The sequence below is a fragment of the Sus scrofa genome, chromosome 8 (genome assembly GCF_054392235.1).
Source record: "Sus scrofa isolate SSC_HxYL_T2T_F1_AM1 chromosome 8, Sscrofa_HxYL_maternal_Yorkshire_Landrace_v2.0, whole genome shotgun sequence".
Lineage (NCBI taxonomy): Eukaryota > Metazoa > Chordata > Mammalia > Artiodactyla > Suidae > Sus > Sus scrofa.
Window position 1 is genome coordinate 39,534,333 of NC_139390.1, and position 26,809 is coordinate 39,561,141.

The 26,809-nt window shown below is 43.8% G+C and overlaps 1 long non-coding RNA gene and 1 other non-coding gene across 3 annotated transcripts; both read left to right on the plus strand.

Annotated features, from left to right (window-relative positions):
* Positions 1–2,178: 2,178 nt before the first annotated feature.
* LOC100626258 (uncharacterized) lies at positions 2,179–9,072 on the plus strand. 2 transcript variants are annotated; one of them, XR_014812440.1, is made up of 4 exons: positions 2,179–2,231; positions 2,511–2,647; positions 3,373–4,082; positions 5,264–9,072. It is a non-coding gene; the product is annotated as an uncharacterized LOC100626258 (long non-coding RNA). The 2 variants fall into 2 exon arrangements; XR_002346632.2 differs by lacking the exon at positions 5,264–9,072 and having other exon boundaries at positions 3,373–4,097.
* On the plus strand, positions 2,907–3,028 carry LOC146400432 (small nucleolar RNA SNORA26). The gene has a single exon (XR_014814195.1). It is a non-coding gene; the product is annotated as a small nucleolar RNA SNORA26 (small nucleolar RNA).
* Positions 9,073–26,809: the final 17,737 nt, after the last annotated feature.

A 26,809-nucleotide genomic window follows, 5' to 3' on the forward strand; every position in this document is an offset into this window, starting at 1 on the left:
CAGGTACAGCCCTAAAAAGAAAAAGGGGGGGGGAATGCAGTTGGAGCAAAAAAAGGGGGGGAGGGCATTTTTTTTTCTCGACTGAAATAGGCTTAAGACAAATTTTGAAGACACAGCTAAATACAGTTTGTAAACCTCGTTTGAATCTTGATTCAAACAAATTGTAAAATAGACATTTTTAGACAATGGGGAAGTTGAATATGAATTTGGAATTATTGTTTATTTTTTAGCAATCATTCTGGCATTGTTAGGTAAGCTTATGTCTTTTCTTTTGAGATTAATACTGAATACTGAGGGGTGAGATAACATCCTTTCTGGGTTTTTTAAAAAAATACTTTGACAAAAAAGGGAGATAGAGGCAACAAGTATGCAAAAAACCTGCTGTCTTTGGTTAATACTTGTTGCCTGGAAGATAAATACACAAGGAGTCATTGAATTCATCTTTGTTCATATTTGGAAAATTTCATGATAAAAATTTAAGGATGAAGGAACTCAGGGGTTCTTGATTATTTTAATTTGTTTTGATTTTACCTGCACTATTAGGGTGAGATTGAAAGGCAAGGGCAGGTTCCTCTTAGCTTTTCAGCAGGAAAAGGTAAGAGAGGGAATTGAGAATAATTCCATAAATTCAGAGAAATTAATAGAAAGGCATTGGGCTCAAAGTTCTTTGGTCATTTTTTAAAAAGAGAAAAAGCTATTCTAATTCTTTCCTCAGAGCCACTGTAAGTTCTAAGAGGACAAAATTCTTGCTAACTAAATATTCAGTTGATACTTACTCTAGGCAATGAATTAATTTCACATCAAAATAAATGTGTACTTTGATGTGCTGTGCTGGACTTAACGTTTTATTGTTAAGAACTTACTGTGGTGATACACTGCTTCAGAACCTTATTTTATAATCTTGTTAGATTTAGTTGTCTTAAAAATCTACTACTCTGTGGAGTTCCTGTGGTGTCGAAGTAGTTAGCGAATCCGACTAGGAACCATGAGGTTGCGGGTTCAGTCCCTGCCCTTGCTCAGTGGGTTAAAGGATCCTGCATTGCCCTGAGCTGTGGTGTGGGCCGCAGACGCGGCTCGGATCCCGCGTTGCTGTGGCTCTGAGGTAGGCCAGTGGCTACAGCTCCAATTAGACCCCTGGCCTGGGAATCTCCATATGCCGCGGGAGCCGCCCAAGAAATGTAAAAAGACCAAAAAAAAACTACTACTGTGTACACACACAAAAAAATTTAATGCTGAATCTAATCTTGATCAGGTGATCAAACAAAGGCCTTTTGTTTCCCTTCCCATCCCATTCCACCCACCTAGGGAGAGCAAAGCAGTGTAGCGTTTTGAGAGGCTCTGCCTTCAAACTCTTTAAGGTTCAAATCCCACATCCATCACTGTTAACTGCTCTGTCACACTGGAAAGTTATTCAACATGTCTCAGTTTCCCTACCTATAATGTGGGGACGATAAAAAATATTTTGAGGATTAAATCTGTTATCAGACGGCAAACTCTTAGAACAGTAACAGAAGTTCTCCTTTTAGCATATACTACAATTTTAATCCACTTGTTTGCCAAGCTTGCGTCTGTCACCTAGGGAAGGTTTACAGTGCTTCCCTTCCCGCTAACCACCTCCCCACCCCTCCCTCCCTCCCTCCCTCCCTCCCCTCTACTTAGTGAACAATTGTCTACTTAGTGAACAAGGTGAATGAATGAGAAAAGGAGGCTGGTCCTCCCAGGTGTAGCCGGGCCCTTGGGAGAAGCTTGTCCGAGAAGACGCCGTCCTGGCCTCTCTTTTAAGCTTACAGTTTAGCAGGACAGGTTCTAAACACCCTAGCGTAGGGTAGTAGGAAAGGGAATCTCTGGGTCCTGGTCCCGCCCTGGGATAAAGGCTAGAGTCCCCCAAGGAGAATCCTGAGGAAGGCACGTTGGCCTGAGAGAACCAGACCCGCCGGCGCAAAGGCCTGGGGAAGCGCCAAAGACTCCTAGAGCTGCCTAGGCAGCTCCTCTAGATTTGGCTCTTCCTCCCGCAAACCAAAAGACCCACAAGAGCCGGGACCAAGGGCACCAATGAACTGGTCCGCACCGCCCCTCTCTGGATTCTTCCTGGGGATTGGCTACTGGCACCGCCGCTCCCTCCCACTCCACCCCGCCCCGCCCCCAGGCCCTCCTCCCGCCCCGCCCCGTCCCGCCTGCAGGATCTCCCCACCGCGCGCTAGTCCTCGGCCTCAGTCTTGCTGAATTGAGTGGTGAGTGTGGGTCTCTGAGGCCGGGAGGGCGCCGGGCCTGTCCGCGGGCCTGGGTGGGGGTGGGCTCGCGCTTCGTCCCCTCGAGCTTTGCCCGTCCGGAGCTTCCCTGCTCCCGGCGGCCAGAACGCAGGGGTAGAGCAGCCCTCGGCGTCCCGGGAGGGGCGGGCGGTGGTGCCCGTCCCGGGGCCGCGCGAGGCACACACGCCGCGTGGAGCTGCCCGGAGGCCGCCTGGCTGGCAGGCCTAAACGCGGTAACAAGTTTGCTCTTTGCTTCCCCAGGGCGCAGCCGCGGCTACTTTGTAGCGGTTCGGGCCCGGCCCAGCCCGCGGCAGTGAAATCCGGTCTCGGACCGACCATGAGCCTAAAGAGCCTGTGTCCGTTGTCCCCGGGTACAGAGGCCTGAGTTCTAAGCGCAGGTATGTTCCCGTCCATTGAGAGAAGTGAAATGACCCGGGTCCGAGCACGTGGCCAATGGCGACCGGAGGGTTCCCAGGCACGTGTTTGGTGCAAAGGCCAGAATCCGGCTCTCCCTTAATATAAACAGGCTGGCCCCACCCGGAAGAACAGCTGCTTCTAGTAGGTTTTGGAAAGCAGTTAAACTGCTGAGGTCCACGAATATTGAGAGACAAGTGCAGGAAATCTTAGCCCCCCAAAATGCGCAAATCACCCTTTCCTGTGCCCTTTTAAGGTTGACGTAGTGCCTTAAGAGGCTAACACAGAAGGGTAAAGTAAGTCTCCATAAAACCCAAAGAAGAGATGGTAAAACTCGTCTTTGGAGCCTGTCTGGAGTCACAGCTAAGCCAGATTTGAGTTTGAGCACTTTTGTAATATAGATAATAGCAGAGTGATAAATTTAAATTTTACCTTAGGTTTGATGAAACTTTCAGGCCTGCGTTTTAGATAGACCCTGCTGGGGATACCATCTGATGTTTTCAGATAGTTAAGGGAATTTGGATACTTTGGTCATCTTTGAATTCCGGCGCGGGAGCGGGGGAAAGAAATTGTAGGTGATGAAACGTATACAAAAAGCTTTTTCTGGATATCCTTTGCCCAAACTGAAAAGAATATGTATCTCAACATCCTTTTTTTTTTTTTTTGCTATTTGTTCAAAAGGTAATTTTCAAACTTTTCTTTTTTTCAGGTTGAAAAGTACAGGTAGAAGCCACTGAAGCTGTAAAGCTCTGATGCTGGTATTTTAACTGACTTACACCAACTATCACTCTGCAGTTTACAATACACAAGAACCTTTAATGAGGTCACAGTTCTCACGTAACTTGTAGCAACCTGGTGTCTGTGCAGTGGCTTAGAAGTTAGAGCAGTGGGATCCTGCTGGTGGTTTAATTCTCACAAGTCTGTGAAGAGGGTACTGTTTCTCTTTTTGCATTTGAGGCAGTCACTTAAGGTTCCATTACATATGCCCAGGAAGCCTTGCAGCTACTTTTTTCCCTGTGTAACTGTTAGAAAGTCACTTATCCTTCTTGAGACTTAGTGTCCTGGTATAACAGGAGAAGTATTTAAACATGGGTTAGGTCACTTTGGTGGGGAAAGACCACAGAGCTACTGAGAATATAAACTCTTCATAGTATATACTTGAACCTCTAAGAAATTAAAATTTAGCACAAAGGGAACATAACCTCAGCATGCTAAACGTTTTTGATGAATGTAGCATGATGAGCTGTAAAAAAGGAATTTAAAGGACCCAATGATGCTAGATTATTAAAATATGAGTATTGGGGTGATGGGGGAGGTTTTCCTATGGGAAGAAATGTGTCGCAAGATGAACAGAACCCAGTTCCTGTCGATCAGCTCTGGATGTCTACAATACCTCATTTTCCAGAATCTTAAATAAAGGTATTTATTTCATTATGCTTGTTTCAAAATTGCTCGAGAGCCTCTGTCCAAACTTCATTTTTAAAAATATTCCATATTATCCTGTAAAGTCTTAATTTAGGTCATTCAACAAATACATTGGAAAGGCATAATTGCTCAAGGGAAAAAAGGGGGAGGGAAATAGGAAGGGCATGTATATGCAAGATACGTGAAAGGATATGACTTGAGATAGAACTGGTTGGTGAATGACTGCCGGAGACCTGGAGAGAGATGTGGTTGAGCCTTGAGCAACATGAACATTGAACATGGATGGTTTTCCATGGTAAATACTATGTACTACATGGTCCGTGGTTGATGGATTTGTGGATAAGGAGAGTTGAGTATAAATTATTCGGATTAACCCCTGCATTATATATATATATGGGTGCAGAGCATTTCTGGCAGAGGAATGATCTTAAAGGTTTGGGGGAAAAGCAAAGTGAAGCTGCAGAGAAGGGGCCTTAAGGAAACATTACATGACAGTTCTTCTGCGGGACTAGGCAGATATTTTAGACCATTTTAAAAGAGTGACTTGTTTTCTGGCCTCTCAGTTCTCTGAATGTTATAACTTAACCTAGAATGCAGCCTACCAGCCATGTGCTTTCCTGCTTTCCTGTGGGCGCTGTTTCCCCTCCCAGGTGCTCTTGGTCTGGATTTCTATAGCATCCTGTAATAGCCTTACACTTGGAAGCACATTTTGTAGTTGCTTGTGTGCTTGTCCCAACATCCTGCAGGCTCTGGACTAGGACAGATAGCCCATCCCCCTTGGTTCCCACCATATTCCTGGGATCTGACCAAGTGCCTGGTATATTATAGATTCTCATATCTAACTTGAGCCCCAAACCCATGATGACTGTAGTACAAGGAGCAGTATCATTTATAATTCATTTTAATAGCATTATTGTGTTGACTCATAAATTGCATTCAAGTGAGTGGCCACCTACCTAGTCTCAGGGCCAGCATAGTAAGCCTGGTTTCAGATCCCTATCCTTGCAGTTTCTTAGCTTCCATTTCTTTAGCTGGTAATCCTAGTCACCAAAGCTGAGTTTATACATAGTGTATCTAACTTCCTCGTGAGCAGTAAGCACTTAGGATCATTTTTATATATCATTGTAACTGGATCAAAATGAAAACTGGACCAAGGAAATTTCAATGTCTTCTAGCTACTGTCACAACAAAAGATGTTGTGAAACTACACTGTTTGTCTGAAGGCGCCAGCAAAGTTCCCAAGGATAACCACTGGTTTCACAATCTGGCTCCATTTCATTGAGTCCCGAAGGAGGGCTGGGCGAACAGGTGAAGACCCTGAGTCGGCCACGGATGCCTCCCTCTCCCAGTAACCAACCTCAACCCGTGCAGTCCTGTTCATAGTTTGGTTTTGGGTGAAAACCAAAAGGACCAAAAGTCTTCTGGACTGAACAATGGCAGGTGAAAGATGTGAGTGGTTTTTATTGCCAAGGGGTGAAACTGGAAGGACGGGGTGGGGGGGCACTTCCTGTGCCAGTTATCTGCTGTAGTGACCACACTGGGTCCTTAACTGGCTGCTATTTAAGTCAAAACTAAAAATTGAGCAACCCCCTGTCCAGGTCGCACTGCTCCCATTTCAAGAGCTCAGTAGCCGCCTGTGGCCAGTGGCTACTGTACAGGACAGATGTACAGAACACTTCTGTTACTGCAGAAAGTTTTTGCACATGTGGTTAAGGGTCTTGGGGTGAGGAGACGATCTTGGGTCGTAAAAGGGAAGCAGAAAGATTTTCGTGCACAAAGGAGACCATGTGAAGATGAAGCAGAGACCTGATGTTGGCCTTGAAACTGGAGTGATACAGCTTCAAGCTGAAGGAGCCTCTGAGCCATCAGAAGCTGGAAGGTGTGAGGAATATTTTTCTTCCTGACCTCCCAGAGCCTCCTGAGGAGCATACATTTTATTTGATCCAGGGGAATTGGTTTCTGACTTCTGGTCTCCACAATTGTGAGAGAACACACACCTGCTGTTTAAGCCACCAAGTGTTACAGCAGCCTCAGGTGACTAATGCTGATGGAAAACTTGAGGTCACAAGTACAGCCTGAGCTGGAACTTGCCACACCACACTGCTTCCTACACTGTTTCACTAGTGCCTGATGGGTGAGTAGGAGAGGGTAGACCTTATCTATTCATGAGTCAATTTAAAAATTTTTCAGAGGTATGGCAATAAAGGTTTACATCATGAGACATCAGCATGTGGCTAAAATATGGAGGGAGTAGCAAAGGTTCATAAAAAAACAGATTATCAAAACAGAATGTATGGTTTATTAGGATGTCAAGTACGTATATACTTTATTACATAGTACAAAACACCATCTTAAATGCAAGTTGTAAAAATTCAGTAACAGGAACTAAGAAAACATGAAAAATTATTCTAAGTTTTTGCCTTGTAAACCAAGGGAGTGAATCCACCCTCCAGGCCAGTGATCAAATCTGCACCTCTGCAGCAATGCTAGTTCTCTGAGGTCACTGCCACAAGGCCCTGGATTAAGTCATCTATAGTCTGTAATGCTGGTTTATCTGGGCAGCAACAATAAAGATATTGACTGATTAGAGCATCTTACTAGAGACTGGTAAGGAAACTGGGGCAGCAAAGATCCAAGTTCCTAAATAAACTCTTGTTGACTCAATATTCTTATGAGGAGGAACATGATTTAACTAGCTCCTTAACTAAAATGCTAATGTTAACACAAAAACATCTGAAATACTTTTCCTTGCATTATTTTCTTTAAACGTTTAAAGTGAAACCATTTTCATCTATTCTGTATAACAATACATAACACTGATCTCTTATGATGCAGCAGGTTAAGGATCCGGAGTTGTCCTTGTAGTGGCTTGGTTTTGATCCTGGCCCAGGAACTTCCACCTGCCATGGCAGTAAGAAAAAAAACAAAGAGTAACATTGAGCTCTAGCTCCCTGTTGACAGTGTAACTCCCAGCCTGCAGGTAACCTACTTGTTACTCAAATGAGCTCAGCTTGAAATAAGAGAAATGCTCCCATGTTTAGCTGCTCATTCGGAGCTAACGATTTGCTAGGATCCTCCCAATAAACTAGCCCCATGCTCTCTACTTTGTCACACTCGACTCTAAAGGTTTCACTCTGCTTAAATCATTGTACCTATAGAGCTGATGAAAAATGAGGAAGCTCAGCTCATTTTTGTTCCTCCAAGACCAATGAAAAAAATTGTAGGACTGCCCTGAATATCCACCCAAGTGGTGGTTCCAGTGAAACTCTGTTTTGGTTTGGCCTCTCTCTACAGGATCATCAACCACAACAGCTAGGATTTTTTTCCCTCCGGAGCAAGCTTTCTTTCAGAATGAGTCTTGACTGTCTAAATTTAGCTTTTCAGCTATTTTTTTACAGTTAAATTGGCTATCTGAGCAAACCAAATTCCTGACCCCCTCCACATTGTCATATGTCCTGTGGGTGACTAGAAAGCCACTTCTTGCATCATTGTGGGGGTCAGCTCTGCCTTCTTTAAACTTTTTTTTTTTTTTTTTTTTTTTTTTTTTTTTTTTTTGCTTCTTAGGGCCACACTCCAGGCACATGGAAGTCCCCAGGATCCCTAGGCTAGAGGTCAAATCAGAGCTGGAGCTGCAGCTGCCAGCCTATGCTTCAGCATCTAGGGATCTGAGCCCTGTCTTGAGACTTACACACCACAGCTTACAGCAAACGCCGGATCCTTAACCCACTAAGCGAGGCCAGGGATTGAACCTGCTTCTTCATGGATCCCAGTTGGGTTTGTAACCAGCTGAGCCACAACAGGAACTCCCTTCTTTAAACCTTTTATTGCCAGCCCCAAACTCTTGCTCTTGATATTACTTCTTCACCATAAACCTTTAACATTTCAAGTATCTTGCAGATTTATTTAACATCACACAAGATTTAGTATAAACTTTTTACTCTAAATAACCATCACTCATTTTTATGGTAAAAAAAAAAATTCTACTTACAAAGTTAGCTGGTGACCTTGAAAGCACTGTTAGGCCAGCTGAAACGTTATAACATCCCTGGCAACAATCACTCCTCTGATTTCACAAGCCACACATGAAAACTTAGTCAAAATTAAAACAGAGGCATTCCCTTTGTGGCTAAATGGGCTAAGATCCTGATGCTGTCTCTCTGAGGATAAGGGTTCAATCCCTGGCCTCACTCAGTGGGTTAAGGATCTGGCGTTGCATGAGCTGTGGTGTAGGGGGCAGACTTGGCTCGGATCCCGAGGTGCTATGGCTGTGGTGTAGGCTGGCAGCAGCAGCTCCAATTCGACCCCTAGCCTGGACACTTTTCATATGCTACACGTGCGGCCCTAAAAAGAAAAAAAAATAAAGTGGAAGAGTGCAAATAATATTTGGAGAAGCTGATAAAGGTTTTGGCGTCGTAATATCTCAGCTCAAATGCCTTCTATTTCCCACCTACAAAGGGGGAGGAAATAAATAAATCAGCATTTTCTCACTTGTCATATGAAGAGTAAAATGATACTTGAAATATGTTAAGTATATTATGTGCAGGGAGCATTTACCCTGCTCTTCCACCCCGCAAAGAACCTAAGACATCATGGAAGCTACCACTTAGTTGTCTATTTAGAATGAGCTAGTTTGAAATAACTTTTCTATTGATGGTGATTGATAGTGAGGCCAAATGCAAGACACTAAAATAATTTCCAAATACCTAATGAGAATGGATGCTGTTGTCGCCAGCCTGTATAATACAATGTGTGGTTGGATAGCGAGGAATTCTAACCCTCAAGTATTGTTATCCATGTTCATCCTGCAAATGCTACTTAGTGCATTCAGTTTAAAACAAATGCACATACACTGAAAAGTAGCATCTGGTAAGCTTTCAACATGAGTGTCTTTTCATTTAGTTCTCAAAGCATGAAAAGGTTTTTACAAATGCTAATTGTCCAATGTAGATGCTGGAATTAAAATTAAAACGAGGTTTTCCAGTGATTGGTTGTGATCTTAGATTGTATCTGTTGAGCTCTTTGCTTTTCGTTTTTATGGTAGAGAAACATGCATTACATAAATCTTTTAGCCATTATGAGTGTACAATTCAGTGGTGTTAATTACACGCACAAAGTTGTGCAACTATTATTTCCAGAATATTTCCATCATCTCAAACAAATTCTGTACCTATTATATAGTACCTCCCCATTCTCTCCTCTCCCTAGCCCCTGGTAATCCCTAAGAGTCTCTGAATTTAACTACACTACCTCCTAAGAGTGGAATCATGTCGTTGTACCTGGCTTATTTCACTTACGTTTTCAAGGCTCACCCATGTTGTAGCAGTCATTATTCATTCCTTTTTAAGGCTGAATAATCCAGTGTGTGTGTGTGTGTGTGTGTGTGTGTATAAATGCAATGTTATGCATATATATATATAAAAAACATACATATACAAAATGTGGCATATATATATATGTCATCTCTAGATGGACATTTGGGTTGTCACCTTTTGGCTGTTGGGAATATTGTTGCTATGAACATGGGTGTACAAGTATCTGTTTGAGTCCCTGCTTTCAATTCTTTTGGGTATCTATACCCAAGAAGCAAAATTGCTGGATCATCTGGTAACTCTGTAATTTTTGGAGGAGCAGTCAGACTGTTCTCCACAGCAATGATACCATTTTACATTCCCACCAGGGATGCACCAGGTTCCAATTTCTCCACACCCTGCCAACACTTTTTATTTTCTAACATCTTTCACAATGGCCTGTGATGATTCAGTCCCCTACAAGGTATTTTCTTCCCAAATCTCCTCTGCCTCCCCTCTCCTCCCCCTCTTCTTGATGTGCTTTTGCTTCAGTGAAAATAGACTCAGGCTCAAGACTTTTCCTTTGTATTAAGTACTTAAGGTAACTTTGTGGTTTGCCAAGTGCAAGAATTCAGTGCATACTTACATGTTCCTTTACTGGAGGAATCTGCATTACCTTTTTAGGCGGCGAATAGGGCTGCTTTCTGCATTAAGAAACGAACTTCACAATGTAGATGTGACCCTGATCTCAGAGAGACATCAGTGAACCAAGGCTTGAAGCGAGCTCTTAAGTCTCTGCTCAGGAATTGAACCTGGGCAGCCTGGGTGAAAACCAGGAATCTTAGCCACTAGATCAGCTAGCTAGAGGCTAGAAGCAGAATTGCCTGGATTCTTGCCCCCCTGTTGAAAGCAAGAATGTAAAAGCAGATACAAAGTTTATTTTTAGAAACTCAATACAACACGTGGGAGAGCGCACAGAGAAGTAGTCTATTTATCTAAGGCCAAAGTAAAGCAGTCATACACACCGAAAGGTGTGTGGTGCGGGCATCCCCCTGAATAAGGAGCGTGCCAGAGGGGTGATTTAAATCACATATATGGGACAGTTCTTCCAAGTCTTTGTTTTCCTTTGGCCAATTATCTTGTTTTATTTTTCACACCTGACAAGACCCAGGGCCCCACCTGATCTGCGGGTGGATCTTTTGGCCAAGATGGGTATCAGAACAAGGGCTTATGGGAAGGTTAGCTAGACTTACTACGGCCTGGTGCTGCACATCCCCCCCGCCCCCTTCTAACCCAGAGGGGTCTTTCTGCTTATGTACAGTTTGGGTCTTCCTGAACCCAGAATGGTAAGTATGTGTCATCACCACTGTTTAACAAGTTCACATAAGATAAGTGAACTAATTATTTGCTTTTTGCTTGTTGCTATTTCTATCATGGAAGTATAAGTAGGTGGCTGGATGTAAATGTTTATCTGAGAGCTCACCTATGTCCCGCCTCAGGAAGTATAAATAGGAGGCTGGTTGTTAAGGTCTGTCCCAGAGCCCATCTATCTCCTGCCTCAATCCTGCCCTCCCTTAAACTATCTGTACATCAGCTTAATAAGGGCGAGCTCGAAACAGGCTGGGATAAGAACCCACCATTTAAGCAAGGCTTGCCCACAATTTCTAATTCAAATGTCCCAAGGTTTCAAACCGTTCAACACAGATGGAGGAGCGTCAGGGCCTACCAGGTGGCGCTTTACTACCTTGGGTTCCTTCTGCCAAGCGGCAGCAGAGCCACACTCCCGGTGAACCTCCGCTCCACGAGGAGAAAACTGGGAACGCCAGGTAAAGCCCGAATTCTGTCAGCTGAGACCCCACTGCCCCAGCCGCGCCTCACCTGGGCCTCCGCGTTCAGACAGGCAGCTCCCAGCCTGCGGCGTCAAACGCCCTGGCCACGCTCGCTGCCCCTCGACGATCCTCCACTCACCGTTCCGCAGGGGATGGAAACCACAAGCTGCTAGAGAGGCGCAAACAGCCTGGGGCAGCAAAAGCCAGCCGGAAGAAGACCTGCACACTCGCGAGAGTTCTGTCACTCCCCTATAGGCCCGAGAATCCTGGGAGACGAGGCCTGCCAATCACCGGATGGAGGCGGTCCTAGGCGCCTCCAATTGGTTAAGCACGGGAAAGCTCAGTTCCCATTGGCGTTTTCTCTGGCCCCAATTCCACCCCCTCGGCCTGAATCCCCGCCCCACTCAGTGGCTCCACCTCTGAGCTGGGAAGGTGGGGAGCCAGAGAGAAAACGCCTATGCTTGCCTCCAGTTTCTAGCGCAGGTGGTCCAGCAGCCTGAGTAGAATCCCAACACTTCATCCGTGGCCTTTTAGGACTGTTTCAGGGCGTGATTCTGACATCTTCTGTCTCATCCTTAACCAGGGCCTTCTAACCTGTGACCCCAAACTTACCCAGTCCTACGCAGGGAGCTGATTTTGCCTCTGCTTGGGAGGATGCATGCTTCCGTGGACCTTGACAAATTAAGGTACTTCTCTAAAAGCTTTCTAATCTCAATTTCTAATAGTATGCAAGGAGAATTGAATGGAAATTTCTTTTATTTTTTTATTTTTTACTTTTTAAATTTTTATTTTATTTTATTTTTAGGGCCGCTCCTATGGCATATGTTGGTTCCCAAGCTAGTGGTCAAATCCCAGCGGCAGCTGCCAGCCAGACACGGTCACAGCCACACCAGAAACAAGCCACACTTGCGACCCACGTTGCAGCTTGGGGAAACACAGGATCCTTAACCCACTGAGCTAGGCCAGGGATTGAACCAGCTTTCTCACAGATACTAGTCTGGTTTTTAACCCTTTGAGCCAGAATGGGAACTCTGAAAATGGCGCTTTAAAAAAAAAAAAAAATCGCTAAGCCCCCTGTGCTTAACTCTTAAATCATCAAAATAATCATCAATGAAATAGGTACTGTTAATATTTTTTTCATGTGAAGAAATCAGAAGCTCAGGGGAATTTACGGAGTTCCCGTCGTGGAGCAGCGGAAAGGAATCCAGTTAGTATCTATGAGGATGTGGGTTCCATCCCTGGCCTCCCTCAGTGGTGGGGGATCTAGCATTGCTGAAAGCTGTGGCGTAAGTCACAGACTTAGCTCAGATCTGGCACTGCTGTGGCTGTGGTGTAGGCCAGGAGCTGCAGCTCACATTCCACCCCTAGCCTGGGAACCTCCCTAAGCTGTGGGTGTGGCCCTAAAAAGTTTAAAAAAAAAAAAAAAAAAAGCAGCAGCAGCACAGGGGAATTTTGTGACCTACCCACGTTCTGAGTTTGCTCCCCAAATATGAACTCTAGTCTGTCCCTTTCATCCGTCTTACTTTTTTTTTTTTTTTTTTTGCTTTTTAGGGCCGCACTCATAGTATATGAGGTTCCCAGGCTAGGGGTCCAATTGGAGCTGTAGCTGCCTGCCTACACAACAGCCACAGCAATGTGGTATCCAAGCCGTGTCTGTGACCTACACCACAGCTCAGGCAACACTGCATCCTTAAACCACTGAAGGAGGTCAGGGATGGAATCTGCAACCTCATGGTTCCTAGTCGGATTCGTTTCCGCTGCACCACAACAGGAACTTCTCTCCCTTACTTTAATTTGGGACTTTGTAATTGCTGGATTACTTCTACAAAAAGCCCCTTAACTCCTCTCCTTGCCATCCTCTAAAAGCCAAGGATTAATCTCCCTAATGTAAATCTGATCATGTCTCTCAAATCCTTCTCAAGTCTCTGAAATGTCAAATCCTTCCGTGGCTCCTTATTGCCACTTTCTGGCAGAGTGTGCTGTTTGTTGAAATATTCATACCTACAGAGAAGTACACACATCATATTGGGTATATACACAGAAGTGGAATTGTTGGATTGTAATTGTGCCATGTTCAAATGTAGTAGATATTTTAAAGCAATTTTCCAAAGTGTTTGTGCCAATTTACACCCTGATCAGCAACATATGAGAGTTGGTCATTCCACATTCTCAACATTGGTTATTTCCCATCTTTTTTTGGCCATTTTGATAGGTGATAATTGTATCTCCTGTGATTTTAATTTGCACCTCCCTGATTAATGAAGTTGAATACCTTTTCATATATCTATAGGTTATTTAGAAATAACTTTATAAAAAAATGTGGGAGTTCCTGTCGTGGCTCAGTGGTTAAGGAATCCGACTAGGAACCATGAGGTTGCAGGTTCGATCCCTGGCCTTGCTCAGTGAGTTAAGGATCTGATGTTGCCGTGAGCTGTGGTTTAGGTCACAGAAGCGGCTCGGATCCGGCCTTGCTGTGTCTGTGGCATAGGCTGGCGGCTACAGCTCTGATTAGACCCCTCGCCTGTGAACCTCCATATGCCACAGATGAGGCCCTAAAAAGACAAAAGACCAAAATAATAATAGTAATAATAATAATAATTTTATGAAGTTTCTGTTAAATTTTGCCCATTTTTCTGAGTTTTTTTTTTAATTTTCCTAACATTTGATTGTAACTAATTAATCACTTCCAAGCCTAAGGTCTTGGGAACCTCTGATTTAAGCCAGTTGGTCAAAAGCACAGGTAACAAACTAGACTCGTGATTGGCATTGGAAGTAGTGGGCCGTCTTGTGGGACTGAGCCCTTAGGCAGTGGGATCTGATGCTACCTCCAGGTAGATAGTGTCAGAATAGAGTGGAATTGTAGGGCAGCCCGCTGGTATGTCTGAGAATTGCTTGGACATGTGTGGGAAACCCATTCTGATCATCTTAATTGGTGATTGGAATCTTAGGCATTATTACTGGGCCTTTATTATTTGTGTTCCAACCAATCCTGACACTACACACGAACAAGCTGTTATGATGACATATTAGGCCCAGTAGGACTTGGCTTGGCCACTGCCTTCTTTTCTGCCTTCTCCCATAGGCTCCCACAAATTCCATCACATGGCATCACTTTACTCAAAAGCTCTTAACCTTTCTTCTGGGCATACTTCTCCCTCTGCCGGTAACATCTTTCTTTCTCTGCCTGTGTTCTATCTCACCCTTCTTGGTCTGGCCACCTCTTAGCTTTTTCATTCTCCAGAATTCCTTCGCTGACCTCACCAGGACTGGTTTCTGATCCCCTGCTTCCAGTGCTTCCTGTCGTCACGATGTTTATTAGTTATATCATAGATTATGAGCTACTTTTAGAGTTCAGTATCTGGCCCATCATTTATGTTACATCTTGGCTCAATGATGATGGATTGCTAGCGCTTTTCTTTTTTCTTTTCTTTTTACAGCTGCACCTGCAGCATATGGAATTCCCAGGCTAGGGGTTGAATCAGAGCTGCAGCTGCCAGCCTATACCACAGCCATGGCAACACCAGATGTGAACCGCATCTGTGACCTACACCACAGCTTGTGGCCTTGCAGGATCCTTAGCCCCTGAGTGAGGCCATGGATCAAACCCACATCTTCAAAGATACTATGTCAAGTTCTTAACCCACTAAGCCACAACAGGAACTCCCGCTAAGGCTTTTCCTTGGCTCATCTATGGAAAGATGTGCTCTGAATTTCTAAAAAAGAAAAAAGCAAAAGAGGAGTTCCCGTTGTGGCTCAGTGGTTAACGAATCCGACTAGGAACCATGAGGTTGCACGTTTGATCCCTGGCCTTGCCTAGTGGGTTGGGGATCCAGCATTGCCGTGAGCTGTGGTGTAGGTCGAAGATGCGGCTTGGAAGCGGTGTTGCTGTGGCTGTGGCATAGGCTGGCGGCTACAGCTCCGATTAGACCCCTAGCCTGGGAACCTCCATATGCTGAGGGAGCAGCCCTGGAAAAGACAAAAAGAAAAAAGAAAAGAAAAAACGTTTATATGGATTTTCGTTTTGAAGGGCAGCCCAACAATAAATTTAAGATGGCCTATAGCTATGAGATGAGGCTTCTGGAATTGGCTAGATGTCTTCTATAGCAATGCTGTCTACAGAACCTCCTGCGGAAGTGATGGAAATGTTTTGTATCTGTTCTGTCCAATATGGTGGCCACTAGCCACATGGATATTCAAATTTAAACTTAATTAAAATTCAGTTCCTGGAGTTCCTGTTGTGGTGCAGTGGTTAACGAATCCGACTAGGAACCATGAGGTTGCCGGTTCGGTCCCTGCCCTTGCTCAGTGGGTTAATGATCTGGCCTTGCCGTGAGCTGTGGTGCAGGTTGCAGACGCGGCTCGGATCATGCGTTGCTGTGGCTCTGGTGTAGGCTGGTGGCTACGGCTCCGATTAGACCCCTAGCCTGGGAATCTCCATATGCCATGGGAGCGGCCCAAAAAATGGCAAAAAGACAAAAAAAAAAAAAAAAAAAAAAAAATTCAGTTCCTCAGTATGGCATTGAATAATGGCCTCCAAATAGATCTACATCCTAATCTCCAGAATATTAATTTTACCTTTTTCGAAAAATTGAAGTATAGTTGATTTACAAAGTTATGTTAGTGTCAGCAAAGTGATTATATATATATTATAAATATATAATACATATATTCAGAGTCTTCTCCCTTGTAGGTTATTATGAGATACTGAGTAGAGAATCTATGATTTGTACTTTACATAAGAAAAGGGACTTTACACATGTAATTAAAGATCTTGAGATGCAGAAATCATCTGGATTATTCGAGTGGGTCCTAAGTGTAATTACAGGTGTCCTTATAAGAAAAGGACAGAGAGAGATTTGACTGTAGAACAGAGGAAGAAAATGTGACAGCAGAGGCAAGATGCTATGTGCTGGCTTTGAAGATGGAGGAAGGGGGAGTTCTTGCCATGGCACAGTGGGTTAAGAATCTGATTCCAGCAGCTCAGGTCTCTGCAAAAGCAAGGATTCAGTCTTGGCTGGGAGCAGTGGGTTAAAGGATCCAGCATTGCTGCCGCTGCGGCATAGTTCACAGTTGCAGCTTGGATTCAGTTCCTAGCCTGGGAACTTCCATATGCCACAAGCTATGGCCATAAAATTTAAAAAAAGAAAAAAAAAAAGATGTGGCTTTGAGCCATTGAATGCATGGAAGGAAGCTCTAGAAGTTGGAAGAGGCAAAGAAACAGATTGTTCCCTACAGCCCTGCTGATATCTTGGTGTTGGCTCAGTGACACCAATTTCCAACTCTCATCTCCAGAACTGTAAGATAGTAAATATATGCTTTTTTTTTTTTTTTTTTTTTTTTTTTTTAGGGCCACATCCACAGCATATGCAAGTTCCCAGCCTAGGGGTCAAATCAGAGCTACAGCTGCCAGCCTACACTAACCACAGCCACAGCAACGTGGGATCTGAGCCTCAACTGTGACCTACACCACAGCTCACAGCAATGCCAGATCCCCGACCCCACTGATCGAGGCCAGGGATAGAACCTGCATCCTCATGGATACTAGTCAGATTCATTTGTGCTGAGCCATGACGAGGAGAACTCCAGTAAATGTATGCTTTAAGCCAACAAGTTTCTGAAATTTGTTACAGCAGCCAGAGGAAATGAACATACTTGCAGCACTAGCCTCATTTCAAGAGCATGTTTTGAGACAGTGCAGTTCCAGAATCCTCTGCTTGGTGAGAAAGCCTATCTCCTGGATAATACAACTTTCAGAATTTAGAAACTCTGAATTTACGACACAGATATTTTGTGTAGGAAAACCAAGCTGAGAAAGCTCACCTGTCTTCTGCTCAAGCAGATCATCAGGACCAGTAAGTCACAGACTTTCCTTGACACTGTTATCCATTTCTTTCAATCGGTCAAGACAGTTTCTCAATGGCCTCATGTTTCTCATGAAAATTGATACCAAAGGGACTTGTTTCATGTCATCTTTCTCTTTGGGACACGGGAAATATCATCAAGTCAGATGCAGATTGTACTTGTGCTAAATGTCTCACGTTGAACAAAGAGAGTGATTTCTGCTCAGTTCTGTTTACTGTGTACATTGTGTGGTCCGGGCAGGATGACATCAAAGGTGTGAGGGTAAAAGGGACTTGCCTCTGGTCTTTGCTTCAGAAGGTTCCACGTACAGTAGCTTTTGGAGCATCGCACCACAGATGGCAGCTCTACGCCATTACCCATCTGCACACACGCAAAGGTTTTTTCGTTTTTGTTTTTGTCTGCTTAGTGCTGTACCTTAGGCATACGGAGGTTCCCAGGCTAGGGGTTGAACTGGAGTTGTAGCTGCCAACCTCCACCACAGCTACAGCAACGTGGGATCTGAGCCGCGTCTGAGACCTACACCACAGCTCATGGCAACACCAGATCCCTAACCCACTGAGCAAGGCCAGGGGTGGAACTCACATCCTCATGGATGCCAGTCGGGTTTGTTGCTGAGCCACGACAGGAACTCCCACAAAGGTTTTATAACAGCTAACAACTGTTAGGAACATAAAAGCACTGCCTTCTTCGAAAATGATGTGGAGAGAAGGCCACCACCAAACAAACCCTATTACGGCCATTGCTAAATCACTCTTTATTATATTCCTTAACCATAAGACTGAAAACCAGCTGGAAAAGATGGCTCATAGCCTACCCCTGGCAACTTGTTTGTTTAAATTTTGTTATTGTTCCAAAATACACATTACATGAAATTTATCATTTTCACCATTAAGCGTACAATTCAGTGGCATCAAGAACATCCACCCTGTTGTGCCACCATCACCACTATCCATTTCCAGAAAATTCCATCATCCCCAAACTAAAACTTTGTACCCATTAAACAATAACCCTCCCGCCTGCTCTTCTCCCAGCCCCTGGTAACCTCTGTTTCACTCTCTGTCTCTCTGAATTTGGCTCTTTTCAGAACTTCATTTAAGTAGAGTCCAGTAAGTGAAATAAGTAGTATCTGGCCTTTTATACTTGGTATGAGGTTTTCAGGGTCCACAAGTGTCGTAGCAGCTCTCAGAATTTCATTCCCTGTAAAGGCTGAATGTATTGGATGTATATATATCACATAGTGTTTATCCATTCACATCCGTCAATGAGTATTGGCTTGTTTCCGTCTTTTGGCTGTTGTGACTGATGCTGCTATGAGCATTGGTGTACACACTAGCATAGTTTACTAGTAGGCTATACAAACCTATTTAACTAGTTGGTTTTTTTTTTTTTTCTTTTTAGAGCCCTACCCACAGCATATGGAAGTTCTCAGGGAAGGGGTTGTATTGGAGCTGCAGCTGCCCGCCTACACCATAGCCACAGCAACTCCAAATCTAAGTAGTGTCTGCAACCTACACTGCAGCTCACCACAATGCAGGATCCTTAACCCACTGAGCAGGGCCAGGGATCAAATCTGCATTTTCTTGCATACTAGTTGGGTTCATTATCGCTGAGCCATGACGGAAACGCCCTTTAACCAGAATTTGTGCAGGGTGAGAAACAGGTTTAAAGTCCTTCCTAAATTAGTGGTTATAAAACTTGGCCATACATTAGAATCACCTGGAGTGTTTTAAATGCTCCCAATGCCCATGCTTCACCCCATCAGATTACCCAGGAGTGGGACACAGGCATTTGTATTTTTTTGTGACTCTTATGAGTTGATTCCAGTGTACAGCCCAATTTGAGAACTAGTCCCCTAAACAGTGACCAGTGGACACTGTTTCATCTAATACTCTTCCCTTCCCTACACAGATTGCCCATACTTTCAAATCCAGTTTAGCTGAATTAACCACATCTTTATATTTTTAAGACCTTCTAGCCAGAGCACTTAATTTATAAGTATGGCAGGGGGTTGGGGGGAAATCTCAGATTACCATTATTACAGAAATGTTTGCTCCTAATGGAGACAAAATAAATACATTCAGGAATAAAAAAAAACAAACTTTTGTGTAAGTAGGTCTAACAATAAAATAACACCTTTTTTTTTTTAAAGTTCAGATCTAAAAATTAGCTCCCACTAAGACAATTATTTAATATTGCTTTGGAAATTCCATGCTAAGGTAATTACACATGAAAAGAGAAAAGCACCATTATTTGCCAGTAATGCAATCAATAAACTGATAATCCTAGAAAATTCAAAGGAATTGGGTTTATTCTTTTTTTTTTTTTTTTTTTGGCCTAGACTACACATGAATAATTTCCTGGGCCTGGGATCAAACCCATGCCACAGCAGTGACAATGTCCAACCCTTAACCACTAGGCCACTAGGGAACTCCCAGGAATCAGGTTTAAAAAAAATTCCTGGAAGAATAAAAATAGGTAAATGGCAACAAAATCATAAAAGTCAATATGATTCTTGTATTAGCAGTCAAAACCAGCTGAATAATAAGAGATCTAACTTAAAACAGCCACAAAAATATATTATAACTAAAGCAACAAAAGATAAGAGTGTATATTTATTTGTTTAGTTATAAACCATACTGGATAGTACTTGAGAGAATGGCCTGTTAGAACAGCCTGCTTAGGGATCATCCTGGCTTCCACCTTTAGTAGCTGTGGGAAATTGGGATGTTGTTTATTTTTTATCTATTTTTTGTCTTTTTAGGGCTGCACCCACGGCATATGGAAGTTCCCGGGCTAGGGGTCGAATTGGAGCTACAGCTGCTGACCTACACCACAGCCACACCAACGTGGGATCCAAGACAGGGATTGAACCCATGTCCTCATGGATACTAGTGGGGTTCATTACCTCTGAGCCACGACAGGAACTCCAAATGGGAAGTTATTTAACTCTTTGTCCTCATTTATCCATCTGTTAAATAGAGATAATAAAAGTAGCTACCTCATAGAGTTGGAAAGATGAGCTGAAAATGCAAAGTGCTTGAATAGTCCTTGCTACTTAGTAAGTACCATTTCTGTGCTAGTTTTTAACTTTATCCCTGGAAATCATTTGAAAAAGTAACTGGACACAGGGAAAAACAAGAGGGTGTTTTTGAGTAGGGTGGGTTTACAGGATGGAGGGAGACAAAATAAATAATGAATTACTGGGTTCTTAAGAAGTAAATTTTGAAACGAGACTAAATATTTTTATGTTTTCCCTATTTTATAGTTGGATACTTACGTACATTATAACATTCTTATTTTAATGCAATTCAAATTAAATATAGAGAGAATACTAAATATAAAGAGAGAATACTTTCTAAAATGGAAAATTAAATGGATTCAAATATAAATATCTGAAAAAGAAGAGCTGTTATCAGCCTTTATAGCCTATTATGCAGCAAATAGACTAGCAAAATTCTATTTCCGAGAATACGAATCCAGAAACAGACACAACCCCAAGTTTGAAGAAGAAATGAAAAACCTGGATGTGTTTTCAAAATCAAAGAGATAAAGGAAATCAATGAATATATTTTGATAACTGGATAGAAATTTGAAAAAATAATTCACATCTAAGAATTTACATGTAAAAGCTTAAATTCATGGAGAATTATGAGGGAATGATTTTTTGAAACACATCTGTGGAGGAAAAGTCAATTTTTCTCTGCTTCAAAGAACTCAATGGAAAAAGACATTTGAATTTATATTATAATTTGAAATACAGAAAACAAAAGCACAACAACAGAATAAGAAGTTTAAACATCAAGTATGACACCAAAGGAGTTCCCGTCCCTCATGGCACAGGGGAAACGAATCCGACTAGTATCCATGAGAACTCGGGTTCAATCCCTGGTCTCCATCAGTGGGTTAAGGATTCGGCGTTGCTATGAGCTGTGGTGTAGGTTGCAGACACGGCTCAAATCCCGAGTTGCTATGGCTGTGGTGTAGGCTGGCAGCTGTAACTCTGAATCAACCCCTAGCCTGGGAAATCCCATATGCTGAGGGTTCGGCCCTAAAAAGCAAAAAAATAAAAAGTATCACCCAAAGTTAATCCATCATGTCTCCCTGTTTCCACATCTATGATCCTGACCAGAGTCTCTCTTACCTTGACCTCTGAAATAGCCCCTCCTCTAACTGGTCTCTGCTTCCATCCTTGCTTTCCTAAAAATTAATTCTCTGCATGATGAGCTGAGGGATTCTCTTTAAAGATCTTAATAAGGGCCAGTCAACTCTTATACTAAAAACTCTGCCTTGCTTTTCTGTGCCTCTTACCATTTAAATCCCTAGTGAAGCTCACGACGCTCCCCCAAGTCTCTGTCCTTGACCAGCCCCACCGGAGTCTTATACCAGCTGTTCCCTCTTTCTTGAATGCTCTCTCTGGCCCATCTTTATGAAGCTAGTTCCTTCTTTCCTTTTTTTTGGTCTTTTTGCCTTTTCTAAGGCCACACCCTCGGCACATGGAGGTTCCCAGGCTAGGGATGGAATCAGAGCTGTAGCTGCTGGCCTACACCACAGCCACAGCAATGCGGGATCTGAGCCGTGTCTGCGACCTAAACCACAGCTCATGGCAACTCTGGATCCTTAACCCACTGAGCGAGGCCAGGGATCAAACCCGCAACCTCATGGTTCCTAGTTGTATTCATTAACCACTGAGCCACAATGGGAACTCCAAAGCTAGTTCCTTCTTATTCTTTGGACCTCAGCTTAAATATTTCTTCCTCCAAGGTACTGTAACTGAGTCCCCAGTTTAATCAAAAACTAAGGGGTTCCCTGGTGGCCTAGTGGTTAAGGATCTGGAGTTGTCACTGCTGTGACTTGTGTCACTGCTATGGCATGGCTTCAGTCGATTCCTGGCCTGGGAACTTCCACATGCCTCAGGCGCAGACAAAACAAAAACAAAAACAAAAACCAATAGTTAAAAACTAACATGTGTGAAGTGTTTTTCTGTATGTCAGGCAATTTCTGATATTTTAATGCAAAATTCAAATGTTCTTACAAAAACCCAATGAGACAGATTCTATTATTATCATTTCTATTTTAGAGTAAAGAAACTGAATCCCAGCAAAGGTATGTAAAAATCCCATAAATATACCATGAGAAAGTAGCTTGTCAGAAACTTCACTTAATTGCTCCACTGCCTATAAAGTAGCCTGCCAGCTACTCACAATCATGCCACTACAGCACTTTTCAAAGTGCTTTTGGGGAGTTCCCATTGTGGCTCAGTGGTAACCAATCTGACTAGTATCCATGAGGATGCAGGTTCGTTCCCTAGCCTCGATCGGTGGGTTAAGGATCTGGCGTTGCTGTGGTGTAGGTTGAAGATGAGGCTCAGATCTTGCCTTGCTGTGCCTGGATCATAGGCCAGAAGCTGTAGCTCCGATCTGACCCCTAGCCTGGGAACTTCCATATGCCACAAGTTCAACCCCAAAAAGCAACAAACAAACACAGTGTGCTTTTGTTTGTTTGTGTATTGTCTTCTCCTTTTTTTTTTTTTTTTTTTTTTTTCTTTTTGCCTTTCCTAGGACTGCACCTGTGGCATATGGAGGTTCCCAGGCTAGGGGTCTAATGGGAGCTGTAGTCACCGGCCTGCGCCACAGCCACAGCCACGCCAGATCCAAGCCACGTATGCGACCTACACCACAGTTCATGGCAACCCAGATCCTTAACCACTGAGCAAGGCCAGGGATTGAACCCACAACCTCATCGTTCCTAGTCAGATTCGTTAACCACTGAGCCATGACGGGAACTCCTGTCTTCTCCTCTTGACAGAATGTCTACCTATGTCTGTTCCGTTCACTGGTCCAGCACCTAGAACAATGGCAGGCACATGGTAAATACTCAACTAATGTTTCTTGAATGTTGAATGAATGGATGAGTAAATAAGTGAATAATAAAGAAATCAGCTTGATAACAACAACAACAACAGGAGAAAAAAAAGGTCACTTTTACTCTCATTCAAAAGTTCCTACTCAGAGTTCCCTGGTGGCCTAGAGGTTAAGGATCTGCTGTGGCTTGGTTTCCAGCCCTGGCCCAGGAACCTCTGCATGCCACAGGCACAGCCAAAACAAAACAAAACAAAACCCCCCTAAACCAAAAAACCCCCAAAGGCCCCTACTCCCTGTCATGCCCTGTACACCCTTGATGGCTGTAGCACATGCCCTCCCTCTGAGAGTGAATGTGCTACAAAGTGAGGGATGCCAGGGCTTCTTTAGATGGGAGCTCAGATAAAGGAAGCCTCTCAAAGGTCACTCGTAAACAGAGACCTCACGGAGTTCCTATTGTGGTGCAGCAGAAACGAATCCAACTAGGAACCATGAGGTTGCAGGTTCGATCCCTGGCCTTGCTCAGTGGATTAAGGATCTGGCATTTCCATGAGCTGTGGTGTAGGTTGAAGATGAGGCTCGGATCCTGCATGACTGTGGCTGTGGCTGTGGCGTAGGCCAGCAGCTATAGCTCTTATCCTGGGGACCTCCATATGCCATGGATGCGGCCCCAAAAAGCAAAGAAAAACAAACAAACAAACCATAAACAGAGACCTCAGTGGCAAGAGCTTAGCTATTGAAGATGGGGTCAAGGTGAGCACTGCAGAAAAGAGGGAACAACTACAGCCAAGGTCTGAAGAGCAAAGCAAACTTGGGGAATTGAAGCATCTGATCATACAAGGCCAGGTAAGGAGTGTGGATCTTATTCTCACTTTCATGGAAAGCCCATAGACTTTTGGGGAATTCCGTGATATTGTTTTTAAAGAGTCTTCTTTGCCTGAAGCACAAAGAATGGGTTTCAGGAGGACCAGCTTAGAGGCCGGTAGAGGAATTGGGAGGGGGTAGTCGTGTCCAGGCTGGAGGAAGCAGTGGTTTGAAGAGGGCGATGCTGATGGACAGCTGGATTGCCCTGCAGCAGATGAATTGAAGGAGTTTGCTGGTGGGTTTGTGGATTGCATGCATGGGCAGAGGGACAAAGGAAAGAGGAAGCGTGGGAGGCCATCTGATGTGGGGACTGAGCCACTGAGTAGATGGCGTCATTAGTCACTGAGACGAGGAAAACTAAGAAGGAGCAGGTTTGGGGAGGAAATTGAGAGTCCCGTTTTGGCCGTGTTAAAGTAGAGATGTCTATCAAAAGCCCATCAAACATCCAAGTGGAAATGACAAACAACTATAGATACATGAGTTTAGAGTTGGATGGAGAAATCAGGGTCGGAGATATAGATTCAGGAATCACCAGCACAGAGATGCTATTTAAAGCCACCAGGCCTGGATGAGGACACTGGTGGGGATTATTATGCAGACAGAGAAGAGCAGGGAGCCTAGAACCAGCCCCAGGTCACTCTGACATTTAGAGATGGACCAGAGGAACTGGCTTAAGAGAGTACCTAGCAGAGCAGGAGAAAACCCAGGAGAGTGTATTAGTTAGGGATTGCCCGAGAATGAAACCAAAAGGAACATTTACATATATATGGAATATATATTTTCACTCATGCATTCACTCATTCATTCACAGAGAGAGATCACAAGAAATTGGCTCACGTGATTCCGAGCCTGGCAAGCCTCAAGATCTGCAGAGTGAGTCAGCAACCTGGAGACCCAGGAGGCCTGATGGTCTCGTTCCAGTCTGAGTCCAAAGGCCTGAGAACCAGGATAGCTGATGTTCAGTTCTCATCTGAGCACCAGCAGCCTCAAGCCCCAGGAAGAGCGGGTGCTTGAGTTCAAGTCTAAAGGCAAGAAAAAAGCTGATGTCCCAGTCTGAAGGCAGTTAGGCAGGAAGCACTGCCCCTTCCCCAAGGAAGAGGCAGCCTTTTTGTTCTGTTTAGGCTTTCAACTGATCAGCTCCCTGTGCCCCATGTTAGAGAGAGCAAACCTGCTTCACTCGGTCTATTGTTTAAATGTTAACCTTATCCAAAACACTCACGCAGAGACACCTAGAATGTCTGACCAAATATTTGGACGCCCCACGGCCAAGTCAAGTGATGACTGAGGGAAGAAGGTGTTCGGAAAGAGGAAGTGGCCAATTATTAAGAACAGGACTGAGAGTCATACACAATGGAATACTACTCAGCCATGAAGACAATGAATTCATGCCATTGCAGAAATGTAGATGAACCTAGAAATTATTCTCTGAGTGAAGTAAGTCAGAAAGAAAAAGACGAATACCATATGACATCACTTATAAGTGGAATCTAAGATATAACACAAAGAAACTTATTTACAAAACAGAATCAGACTCATGGTGTACAGACTTGGCTACTAAGGGGGATGGGGGTGGGGGAGGGAAGGACTGGGAGTTTGGCATTAGCAGAAGCAAACTATTATACATAGAATGGATAAACAAGGAATTCCCGTCTTGGCTCAGTGGGTAACGAATCCAGCTAGGTACCATGAGGTTACAGGTTTGATCCCTGGCCTTGCTCAGCGGGTTAAGGATCCGGCATTGCCTTGAGCTGTGGTGTGGGTCGCAGATGTGGTTCAGATCCCAAGTTGTGGTGGCCGTGGTATAGGCTGGCAGCTATGGTTCCGATTGGACCCCTAGCCTGGGAACCTCCATATGCCACGAGTGTGGCCCTGGAAAAGACAAAAAAAAGGACAAAAAAAAGAATGGATAAACAATAAGGTCCTATTGTATAGCACAGGGAACTGTATTTAATAACCTGGGATAAACCTGTATTTAATAACCTGGGATAAACCATAATGGAGAAGAATATGAAAAAGAATGTATAGATATGTATAATGGAATCGCTTTGCTGTACAGGAGAAACTAACACAACATTGCAAATCAACTATATTTCAGTAAAATAAATTATAAAACAATGAAACCATGGTGTAGGTCGCAGATGCGGCTCAGATCCCACGTTGCTGTGGCTGTGGCTTAGGCAGGATGCTGCAGCTCTGATTCAACCCCTAGCTGGGGAATTTCCATAGGCTGCACCTACAGCCCTAAAAATAAATAAATAAATAAATAAATAAATAAATAAATAAATAACAAAACCAGTATTTTGTAATAGCTGTAAATGTAAAACAGCCTTTCAAAATTGTATACAAAGTAAAAAATAAATTTAAGAAATAAAAAATAAGGAGTTCCCATTTGTGGCTCAGCAGGTTAAGAACCAATGCTGTCTCTCTGTGGATATGGGTTCAATATCGGGCTTCATTCAGTGGGTTAAGGATCCAACGTAGCATCACAGACGGGGCTCGGATCTGCTGTTGCTGTGGCTGTGCTGTAGACCTCAGCTGCTGCTCAGATTGGACCCCTAGCCCGGGAAATTCCACATGCCGTGGGTGCAGCCATAAAAAGAAAAAAATAATACAAAAAACATGGTACCGAGAGATCTGTTAAGAACCCACGCGGACCACTGATTTGGCAAGATGGACAGCATCCGTGCCTTTGATGAGAACAGTCACGCTGGTGTAGAGAAGCTTCAAGGCAGAGGGTAGAGGCAAGAATGTGAGGTGCAGACTTTGATAGCGTCAAAAGCACTTTATCAAAACAGAGGTCCAGGCGGAGGGTAGGTATCTATGGAGATAAGTTGGTGAGAAGACAGATGACAGCCTGCATGTCTAACTGCTTCTACTTCTCAATGAAGTATGAGGCAAGGTCATCAGATGAACATGTGTGTGAGGGAGCCTATCCCACAGAAAAAGGAAGATAAAGTATGACAGAGTCATTTAGAAGAGTAGAGACTATAGAATTGCCAGGCCATGCTGAGTGCCAATTT